This window comes from Perca fluviatilis, chromosome 2 (genome assembly GCF_010015445.1).
Source record: "Perca fluviatilis chromosome 2, GENO_Pfluv_1.0, whole genome shotgun sequence".
NCBI classification, from domain to species: Eukaryota; Metazoa; Chordata; class Actinopteri; order Perciformes; family Percidae; genus Perca; species Perca fluviatilis.
In genome coordinates this window covers 2,175,370-2,187,387 of record NC_053113.1, presented here as the reverse complement: position 1 = coordinate 2,187,387, position 12,018 = coordinate 2,175,370, and the positions used below count along the sequence as shown (strand labels likewise).

General features: G+C 41.0%; 1 protein-coding gene and 1 pseudogene across 3 annotated transcripts in view; both read right to left on the bottom strand.

The window, feature by feature from the left end:
- LOC120571101 (zinc finger protein 664-like) overlaps positions 1 to 12,018 on the bottom strand; it is a 416,820-nt gene that overhangs the window by 353,791 nt on the left and 51,011 nt on the right. The window lies entirely within an intron of this gene.
- The window catches only part of LOC120571657, a 34,119-nt pseudogene that overhangs the window by 2,003 nt on the left and 20,098 nt on the right, over positions 1 to 12,018 (bottom strand).

Here is a 12,018-nt window from a genome sequence, read left to right as displayed (position 1 = left end):
AGCCATGATGTGCTTTGACAATTAAATCTTTTTTTTTTTGCCAAATGTTAACGGTTCAGCAGATAAAATACCCATAATACTATGTATGCTCCATACAGAAAATGACATGTTATTATTATTATCTCAACACCGTTTCCTCCTAACTCCTTTTAAATCACATAAGACTAGGAATATCTGAAGTAAAAAATGTTCATTTTGTTTGTTAGATCATTGTTCATTTTTTGAAGTGTTTTATCAATGTTTTGGGGATCCTAAACATAGCCAACTGTTCTGTACTATACATGACTTGTTGCACTCATTAAGTTCTCATCTGAGCAGATTTCTGTCATTCAAACAACTCTGAGTTGTAGATTAAAACTTTTAAAACCAATTTAATAAAAATAAACAAGTTTTATTGGGGCTCGGGTCCATAAATACAGTTATACCATGGTCTAGGTGAATACTCGATTCTGATTGGCTGCAGGGTGTCCATTAAAAAGTGATGTAGGACACCTACTAAAGGGGTTCGGTGAAACTGACTGTTTACTGTTCCATATGAATGCGCTACATTAAATCAAAAAGGAAATGTGGATATATTATTTCCAAATCGTCCTCTGAACACCACAGGATGGCGCTAAAACACACAGGCTGCAAGAAGTAAGTTCTACTGGCCCTCTGGACTGACTTTGTTTCACAGAGAATAACGTTATCTCACATCCCGTTCACTGTTAAGCTCGCTGCTTCACGCTGTGCCGCTCCAGGCGACAGTAACGTTACACATCGCGGATCAAATTCTTCGTAAAAGTCATTATATTGTTTTGGGGACAATGACATGGCTGGATAGCTAGCTTGTCTTGTTGTTCAACATACTGTCAAATTATTTTTACTGATTGCCAACTGTACACAATGTTATTGACTTTGGATCTTGCTAGCATAGCGTTAGCTTTCTGGCTTGTAGCTAAACTGAAGGGTTCTATCAGCTGAGCGGTTCTTCCTAATTCCTGGTGGAGAGAACGTTTGCATTGCATAAGAACCTGATGGATGGGAATGATTGTTCCAGGTATTAGTCAAACCGTCAGGCGTAACCAGGGAAACGGAGTTATTGTTTGGATAAACTTTAGATTTTGATTGTACAACTAATTAAAATATGAACTAATGTTTTAAAAATATGTTATTTGGCAAGTGACCATGGTCGGGCATTAACCCTTACTTAATGGATACAGGCACGGAGAACTGAAGTCTCGGATAGCAACCATTACCTCTGATTAGCGGTTAGCTCTGGTTAGCTAGCTCCGTTATAAAGACATGAAGCGGAGGAGCCTGCCGCGGAGAGGGATAACAACCAGACTCTGATAAATGATGATCGGGGAGCTTTCACAGCATGCGGCACACAACTTTGCGAGGGGGAGGGGCTGGAGGCAGCTGGTCTGTGTAAAAAATTCACCGTTGTTTAGAAAGAAAATTTAATTCGGATTTTATCTACTTGGGCGCACCGCCCAGGTAGATAAAACCCGAATCCAAATTAAATTTTTCCAATGTATGAGAAACTCTGCTTCTACCCTCAGTAGTGTGGACATGAGGTGTAAACATAGCAGAAGATTTTCATTTCAAAATGTTAAATAGTGTTAGGTAACCCCCCAGGCTTACAAAAATGGATTGTTGACAAGTAACCAAATGGCTAAGAATTACATGAAATCAATGTGTTGTTAAAGTGGTATTGCACAACAGTAGAATTTATAAATCCAGGCTGAGGAGGAGTGACCAGGTCAAGTCAGAATGATGCTAAAATGGAGAATACGCGTTGTGCATACTTAGAGTGAGCAGCAGCTTCTTGTGGAAGTATGATAACGTGAAACACATTATTTGTAAAGAGGAAAAATGGCCTCTGTAATGAAACAGCGAGAGAAAGCGTGGCAGATGATCACAGACAAAAAATATACATTTACTGACCAGTGCTCTGAACTGAAACCATCATAATCATACCATCCAAGGATTAGGCTACTAATCATTTGCACAAATTAACAGTTGTAGCTAGGGCTGCACAATATATCGTGAATGTTGCGTTAACTAGAAATGGGTCAACGTTGTGGCGCATTCAAAGTTATTGTAAAATAACCTTTTCTCATCTGTTTTTGTTGTTAAACAGAAATTCCTCCCTTTTTTGCGCTGTATTAATATTCATTGATAATGAGATTAGATTTCTGGGACTCTTCAGTCTGGAGTAACCTCTTTCCTTCGCTCACCTCCTCCTTCTTCCTCTTGCTCCCTCGCTCCCCTAAGTCTCCCGAGGCCTTACTGACAACTTTCCTCTTGCCCTCCTTCTCCTCCTCCTTCTCCTTGTGTTTCTGCATGTACTCGGTGATAAGGTTGAGGTCCAGGTTGTCTTGTGGCTCCCATGTATTATCCTCACTGGAAAGGTGAGTGCAAACAGAAGAAAATCTCGTCAGGCTTTGTTTTAAGGCAATACATTCTCACTCTAATTGCTAATTCGTATTATTCAATTGCCTTTTTGTAAGGTTATTTGATGGTCTGCAAATTAGTGTCAAAATACCAAACCTTCAACTTTGAGGGCATGATACAATGCCAAAATTTATGCTGTAGATTATCTGCAATTTCTAATTGAACAAGATAAAATATATATATATATATATATATATATATATATATATATATATATATATATATATATACACACACACACATACTTTTTTTTTCAGGACCAAGAACACCAAGTATTAATATTACAGACTCATACTTACTCTGAGAACCCCTTCCATTTCAGCAGAAACTCTACTTTTCCCTTCACCACTCTGCGGTCCAAAACCTTCTCCACCACGTACTCCTCCTCTTCCTCCTTCACTGCTGCTGCTGCTGCAGGAGGTGCTGCAGGCTGCTCCTCCTCTTCTTCCTCCTCCTTCACTGCTGCTGCAGGAGGTGCTGCAGGCGGCTCCTCCTCTTCTTCCTCCTCCTCCTCCTCCTTCACTGCTGCAGCTGGTGCTGCAGGCTGCTCCTCCTCCTTCTTGCCCTTCTTTCCTGCTCCAGTCGCCAGCTTGACATCTGCTGAGGGCGCCTTTGTTAGACCCAAGGAGGAAACATGCCGAGATAATGATACAAGGGTTAGAAGAACTAATGGGAGTGAATTATAGTTTACCATGTTTTACTATAGTCAAATGTTCTGTTTGAATTTAGAAAATGCAAGGGCTGATGAGGTGACCAATCCATAGGACTTCAAAGTGTGAAGTATCTCCTGCATTAAAACTGAAATAACCCCCTAAGCCACAAAAGTAATTAACTGGAGCTACAAGCTACATGCACAGTAGCCTCAATCAACGACAGCTAATTTACCAGAAAATCACCAGATGTTTCTTGCCTTGCAAAACTCAGTTCGTTTCGGGAAACAACAAACTTTGAGCTAGCAAGCTACATGCTGAAAATGGCAAGTTTTGAACAACTTTTTGATTGTGCAACAAGGCAGGCTTTTAATAAGGTAAAAAGCACTGCTGAGTGAACAGAAAAGGCTTCAGGATTAATAAATCAAGGCTGTTAGCCTGGTCAGGAGCAGGCTAGCTGTACAGCATAAATCTCCATGGTAACTTATCTGCCTCTGCTTTTGTGCAACAGAGTCAAGGCTAAATTAATCGAGGATAACAGGAATATCCCGGCTTAATCCCTTATCCTGGTTTTGTGTAATAGCCCTCTGGTTAGATTTTTCTGGGAATAATTGTAAAGATTTACAAAGAATATTTTTAACGTTATGCCATTTGATATCTAACTGGGATGTTTTGGGACCGATTGTGGCTGGATTGCTGCGGGTGAAGTAATGTTACACAGAGTGATACACTGGTGAGAGCAAATTACGTTCAGCCATGTATGCAGCTAATTTAAATTGCTCATTTCACTGTATTGTGTGAACAGTTAACTTCATTTTATATTACATGTGGCTAGGGTTGGGTACCGTTCACATTTTACCGGTGCCGGTACCCAAACCTGAAATTTGTTTCCGGTACCCAACGTCACGTTTTTTCAGTACTTTCCCTTTGTAATAACAAAAAAAATTAACTTCAGTTATAAAAATAATTTCAAACCTATTTATCCTAGAGTAACTTCGCTCCGTCTTACCTCTGTGTGTGTGTGTGTGTCAAAGCTGAGCCTTGCTCTCTGTCAACATGCAGATGGCGTTTCTTCTTCGCCACAGTCGTTGCGTCCGGAGCTTTGCACTGCCCAGATGATTGTGATTGGTTTACAGAAATGCAAACAAGCCAAAGTGTTTTTTCTCCTATCCCAGAATGTCTGAGTAAGCGCATGTGTGAGACCGCGCGTTGATGTGTCTGAACAAAGAAACAAACTATTCTAAACTGTTCTGGAACCAAAGAAGCAATAAATCCTGACAGATGAATCAGTAAACTTGAATGGTATGGTATCAGGGGGGTTGTTCTGAACAGGCTGAGAAGCTTTATACATAACAGGCAACAGTTTGGGAAGATGGGTGAAAACATCGGCTTAATCTTAGCACAGTGTTTCCATGTCAGCTCAGTGTGAGAGTCTTTACGGTGTTCTGCTGTCATTTAGGGCCACTCTGCTTTCTCTCCTCTCCGTTGATCTATTCCACAGACAGTTCACAAAGCTCTATTGTCAATAAAGTAAAAAAGAAAAAAAAAAGTTTGTCTAATCCACTATCTGTGAAATAGCCCTCTGTTACTTCAGAGTGGTTGTTGTGTCCAGGGGGCTATTACACATAACCAGGATAAGGGATTAAGCCGGGATCTTCCTGTTATCCTGGATGAATTTAGCCTTGACTCGGTTTCACAAAAGCAGAGACAGATAAGTTATAATATAGTTAAGTTCATATTGTTGTTAGAAGTTTGATGAATATATTACTGCAGTTGTTGAGATAATTAGCAGTCCTTCCAGAAAAATGCAGAGTTTTTTTGTGACTGTTGCGGGCAAAAATCCTTGATAATGTGGCACGTTTTCTTAAAAAATGCGATGGAATATCCGGGATTTTTATGCAATGAAATTGCGGGAACTTGCAAAAATTGCAGGAACTTGCAAACACTGCGGTTTGATGAAAAAGAGAAAAAAAGTGATCCCCCAACACACTCGATGATGGTCACGTCGCGTAATTACGTCACTTCATAACGTTCCCATGGCAACAGGGGAAAATGGCTACTCTTGTGTGAAGTAAACGCAACATTTTTAAACTTTCTGTTAAGATATATTATGTGACTTTTTTGCAACGAAAGTGCAGGTATTATGAAATCATGATAGCCCCGCATATTTTGCGCGGAAATCGGCAATTTATGCGGGTAAAGTGCGGCGTATTTGAAAAAATGCGGCCCCCGCATAAATATGCGGACTTTGGCTACGTGCACACCGCAAGTCTTAATTCTGATATTTTGCTCAGATCCGATTTTTTGTTTGGCTGTTCACATTACCTTTTAAAATGTGTAAAGTTAGGGAGGTTATGGAGGAAGTAAACATTTTTGCTTTTATTTCAAAATGTTTGTGTATGGCAGCCATAACATTAATGAGCAGGTGCTGAGGAGGAGAAGAATGAAGAGAAAGAGAGCTGCTGCTCACTCTGTATATTTCTTTTTTTACATCAGCCTGACTCGACCTAGTCTCTCCTCCTCACCCTGACTCGACCTAGTCTCTCCTCTTCAGCCTGACTCGACCTAGTCTCTCCTCCTCAGCCTGGCTTGGTCTCCGTGAAACGCACCAAGCCAGGCTGCACAGATTAGACTAGGTCAAGCCTCTCTTCATCAGTTATCATGGATTTATAAATTCTACTTTTGTGCGATACCCCCTGAACACTGACCTGAACATGGCTGGTATCAGAGTCCCAGTCTGCTGCTGGTCTTCTGGGGACCTTGTTGCTCCGCTGCTCCTGGTTCTGGTTGTCCTCCTCCATTCCTCTCTTGTCCTGAAATCCAGCAGATGTTGAGTGAGTCCAGGGCTGCTGGACTCACTCTGGATTCTGTTCAGTACAAATCAAAGCACGCAGAGATATTCAGGAGCTGCTGTCTCCTCTCCTTTTCCTCACATCCACACACAAATAAAACAACAGTCGGCAAACTCAAAGCAGCGGCTGGAAAACTGTTCCATTTCCTTCCTCGCTACACAATGAACTCGGAGTAGTTCAAAAGTAAAAAAAATGTTTAGATTAAATTCACTCAGAGCATTTCAGGAAAAAAATGATTTTGCCGACACATATCAATGAAAAGCTACACACTATATCTTCCCGGTTCAGTGCCATTTCCATATACCCACTTAAAAATGCCCAATGATACGCAACAACATACTTTCCATTATATTTTTGATATATTCCCAGACAGCATTTACATCTGTGCCAGATCCGTTTCGAATCAGCAGATTCGAGCAGCAGTCACACTCAATATGCAGATCTGCACCAACTTTGCGCCAGACTTGTCTGTAGCTTCTGAGAATGACAGAATGGCTGCGATGCAGATCCGGGGCAGCTGTGCAGACCAGACGCACCACAAGTCCGCCCGGTGAGTGCGGGTCGGATCCACGGGAGCTGCGCAGACCATACGCGCCACAACTGAAATGCGTCCACCCAGCGGGTGTGGGCCAGATCCGCAGGAGCTGCGCAGACCAGACTCACCACAACTAACGGAACGCTTTTTTCCTGCATAAACCCGCAACTCTATTTGAAATGCAGAAAGGAAGACCGCAGGCTGCACAGTCTTTGTGATTATTGGTAAGTGCATTATACAAGTAAAATTGTAAAAGTAAACTGTTGTTGATGTCATGTTAATCTGTTAAACATAAAAGTTTACAAACTTAGTTTACACTGACATTCTGACAACCTGAGACGTGTCAGACAATCTGCTGGGTAGGCTAGTGGACCTATAGCTAGGCTATAGGTTCTTTTAAACATCCACAACTAATGTGAACAGGCTTTAAGGCTGAATCGGTGATCTTTGCTTATTATTCACCAAAATTACTGAATATCGTGTCCATTGTGTGTTAGCTGCAAAATCGTTTGTTTGCGCGATCCACCAGGCTAACCAGTCTTTTGTCTGTAGTTACCCTAACAATAAAAACAAAATTCAGTGAGATGGCAACCAAGGCCATTATGGCTCATAAGCATCACTCTCTCACTCATTCACTCACTACACACCACGTCACATTTGGCCTATTTGTGCAAGCATTTTACTATAATGTCATGTAATAAATAATCTTTGAATATTTAATCTAACATTCTGTTTGTTTGCTTTGTGTGCTTCTTGTAGGCTACGTCTTACAGGAGCAGTGAGGAAGAATCGCATGTCTGACAAAGCCATGGAGATAAATCAATAGCCTTCAGATGGTTTAGCTGCCTTGCGGGGGTGGACGCCGTGCCCGGTCTCACCCAACTAAAGAGCAGTAAATATACAGTAGGCATCTCTTTTTGTGCATCTGGATTCACGTCAGATGGTTGTTCATGCTGTAGTTTTCTCTTATGACTTTTTAAAATAAAAAATAAAAACTATTTAAAAAAAAAAAAGCGCAGGTATTTGTAAATATGAATCACAGATCAGGGCCAGATGAGCCCCAGATGTAAAATATGAGTCTAGGCCAGATCCGCACCACACGTCATGGCATTAATAACTGTACTGGGCCAATTCTGGCCCAGATCTGTCTCTGATCCATAATTCCAAACTGTTCCGGTATTGGGCCGTTGGAAAGGATGAGCCCGGCCCAGGTCCGTTTAGCGGATCTGCGCCAAATGCTAATGAAGACCTGGTCCAAATCTGGCCCAAATACATTTTGCTGTCTGGGTTTTGAATTGTCATCTCTTATCTTCTTCTTCAGATAGGCTAAATAAAAGGTATTTCCACCATAAAGTGGTGCATTAAACCATATCCAAATGCAACAAAAATGCAGTTGCTGTCGCTCAAAACTTCCCTGGGGGAGGACACCCAGACCCCCCTCCCCCCACCCTCTGGACTGCTTCCACCACATGACGCTGCTCCCATTGTTCACCTTCCTCTAAAATATTAGAAACACTAAAGCAGAACCAGAAAAGCCAACACGGTAGAAATGTAGTGGAGCTTCATTATTTCGGAGAGTTTCCCTCTGATATTCTGTCCAATCAACAAGCGACTGCTTCCACCACGTGATGTGTGCTTCCACTGTTTGCTGCGTTTGATAAAGTGCAGTGTGACGCAAACCGAACCAAATGAAAAATGCAACAATGTTACAACTTCAGCCCCGAATCTCACCGAGCCCACCGAACTACAGAGGAGCAACTAACGGAGAATACTGTTGCTCAGCAACGGAAGTTCTGTTTACCTGAATCTTAGCAACAGCAGAATGGAAAGCTAACGCATGCGCAGCTCTGGCTTCTATTCGCTTTGATAGCCGTGTAAAAGAACAGTTATTAAAGTGTTTACCTGAGTGTGTGTGTGTGGGTTTACCTGGAGCTCTGTTTTCTTAAAACCGTTCTTATACTGTCTATGTTTAAAACTCAATAATAAACAACACAACTATCCCGCCGCCAGCCCGAGATCACAGTGAAACAACCAGACTTCCGGTTTCCTCCAAGTCAGGGTTTTTCAGATTAAAGTTTAAAATGAAAGAAGGCCGCCACCTGGAGGTCAGGAGGGGAACAACAGATACACATTCAGTTCATTAATCAGTTAGTGGTGGACTGGAACTGAGGACATTTACTCAAGTACTGGACTTAACTCAAGGTACTTGTAGTTTACTTGAGTATTAAATAATGTACAGCACTTAAATAATTAAAACAATTTATAAGTATAAAGAGAAATAACTAAATATAATGTAAGCATTTAAATGTATGTTTCCACCAGACTCCATTTAAATAAAATAGCTATTTCTTGTTTATTAAACACTTCATTTATAGTGGACAGAAAAAGAAAAAATATATATCAACTGTTCCAACAACAATCATCACTCTGGTTTGGTTGAAATAAACCCTTAATTCACCCATTTACATGTGGAGATATACTGGCTCTATACACACTAAAAGTCCTGATTATTTACATGGAGTCTGCTGGAGATATGCTGGCTCTATACACGCTAAAAGTCCTGATTATTTACTTGGAGTCTGGTGGAAATATGCTGGCTCTATACATGCTAAAAGTCCTGATTATTTACATGGAGTCTGGTGGAGTTTGGTGATGGTGATGTCGGGGCTGTTTCATGTTAAACTAAAAGGATCTTACTCTTTAACTAAAAGCTCTATCTCTGTAGGGTTCCTTTCCATAATGTTGTCAGACACTTCTGAGTCTGTCAGCGGCAACCACAGAACATTTAGTGGATGGAAACTTTACCTTTTAATTAGGAGTTTAAACACAGACACAACAGGAAGAATAAATCCATCAAATCAAGTCACAAATAATCAGCATGTGGCCTTGTTTTATTTCATTCATTTTACATTGAGTTGTTCCACATTCCCAGACATTTAAAACAATTCAATCATTGAGGTTATTCTACAAGTCAGATGAATAAATCAGCTGTTTACTATCTGACCTGGTCTGTTTCCTGCTGCACCATCATTCTTTAGTGTCCTCTGGAAACAGTTTGATTTCTATTTTCTGACTTTGTATGACATCATCAGTGTCTTTGCTTTCAGTCTGAACACACCTCAACAGATTTAAACCACATTCAGTCACAGACAATACAAACAGGGAATATAAAACGTCAGAAGATTATTATTTTATTTTAATTTATTGTGCAAATGTCTTTATGTATGTGTATGTACAGGAAATATAATAGGTTTTTGGAGTAGGCTGCACTGAGATACATAGCTGTTGATTATGGTATCTCAATCTCAGTAAAGAGAGTCAACTGATGAATGAAATCATGATATGATTACATGAACAAATGATCGCCCTCAAGATGAAACGTATAGATTTTATTAAAAGCATTTAGAAACATTAGACTATATGATTGTTTATAGAATCATTTCTTTTCCAAAATTTAAATATATTACAATATGATTCAAAATATAAAAGGACATAATAGTATCCAATAAAAGTTGATTATTTTTTAGATGTTACATATTATGAAGTGTTTTTAGTCCAACAGTTCAAATGTTGATAATCCCAGAGATGAAATCAGATGAATGGTTTTGTGTTTGAGTCTCAGATCTGCTTCACAGTGCAGAGTGTGTGTGATGGTGAACAGACTGAACATTGATTTCAGCAGCTGATCTTCAGTCAGTGTTTCTGTCCACAGGAGAGACTCTCAGTCCTGCAGAGGACACAGAGACACTGAGGAACCAGTCCAGACCATAAACCCAGGATAAAGAGGTTGAGTGAATGTGGTGTTGAAGGTGTGGAGGTGGATCAGTGAGTCAGAGGAGACTGTGTAGAAGGACAGAGTGCCAGCAGGAACATCCACATACACTCCTACTCTGTTAGAAGAGGGGGAGGTGGAGATGCATGTGTTTTTCTGTTCTTTTGCCTGACAGAGTAACCATCTTCATCAGAGCAGCTCAGACTCCAGGAATGATCATTCCATCCAAACACACAGTCTTTACTGTCTCCTCTACGGTGGCCCTGAGAGGCCACAGCACGCAACAATAAGACAACACATGCAACTAAACCACAGCACGCAGTAATAAGACAACACATGCAACTAAACCACAGCACGCACAAATAAGACAACACATGCAACTAAACCACAGCACGCAACAATAAGACAACATATCCAACTAAACCACAACACGCACTAATAAGACAACACATGCAACTAAACCACAGCACGCACAAATAAGACAACACATGCAACTAAACCACAGCACGCAACAATAAGACAACACATCCAACTAAACCACAATACGCACTAATAAGACAACACATGCAACTAAACCACAGCACGCACAAATAAGACAACACATGCAACTAAACCACAGCACGCACTAATAAGACAACACATGCAAATAGCCCACACCACAACGGAAGTGTTTCCAGGGGACACTTTTAAGTGATGCACACGTGCCTCAACCATTGGCTTTCCGGTACATAGACAGAGCAGCAACAGGACAATTTTAACAATTTTCGCCATTGTATTCATCACAAAATTCACTTCTGAATACGTTTTAGGCGAGAAATGAACTCTTTAGATTTCGAATATAGGCAGTCTTGCGTAAATCGTTGCCGAATTGACAATTTGCTTCAAAGTTTTCGGAATTGAGGAGCTCCATAAAGTGACGCAACAGCCAGCTAGCGTCTGCCGGGGCCGCTAGCTCGTCGCTCAGACAGTCCTGCTCAGAGACCCCGCTCTAAGAGGTCTCTCAGACCGGTCTTGTACATAAGAGGCTTTTATTTCGCCGTTGATGGATTATTTGTTTAAATATTACAACACATGTTCGGAGTTAAACTTAAACTCCACAAGCGCTTGCAGGCTTAACAACCTCGCTGGCCGGCCGTCACACACATACACACACACACACACACACACACACACACACACACACACACACACACACACAGGCGCCGATACATAATAATAAAATACTGAGCACCCTACGTGTGCCAGACTACCCGTAGGCTACATTCATTTAAAATTAAACATTCCAGTTGGTGCTAAGTGGAGCGTCGGTCATAGTGTGATTGGTTAGGTCGGTGGCATTGATTCTTAATTTCCCACGAAGCTGATCGCGGTTACGTGTCAGTTAATCTTTTCATCTCCAATCCTATCTTTATCTGTGAGAAGTGGTGCTGTCCTGAGTTGAAATCCTACTTTACTGCTCTATTATAGAGTTAATAGGCGTGTGTGTTTGCGTCGGCCGCTGTCCATTTCCTAACGTTCTGAAATGCAAACAATTTTTGATAACTTTTTTTTTTTGAAGGGCGTGCGCCCCTGAGCACCCACGGGGGAAAAAATAAATCATGCACACACACACACACACACACACACACCACAACACAGCAGGCAGATGCGGGGGGAGAGAGATACCCGTTTCTCTCTGGGAGACTTGTTTAATTTATGACATAGGCTATATACATTAGATTTGGTATTTAGCTCATACTTTTTTTTGGTGAGTTATTTATTAGGAGTAGA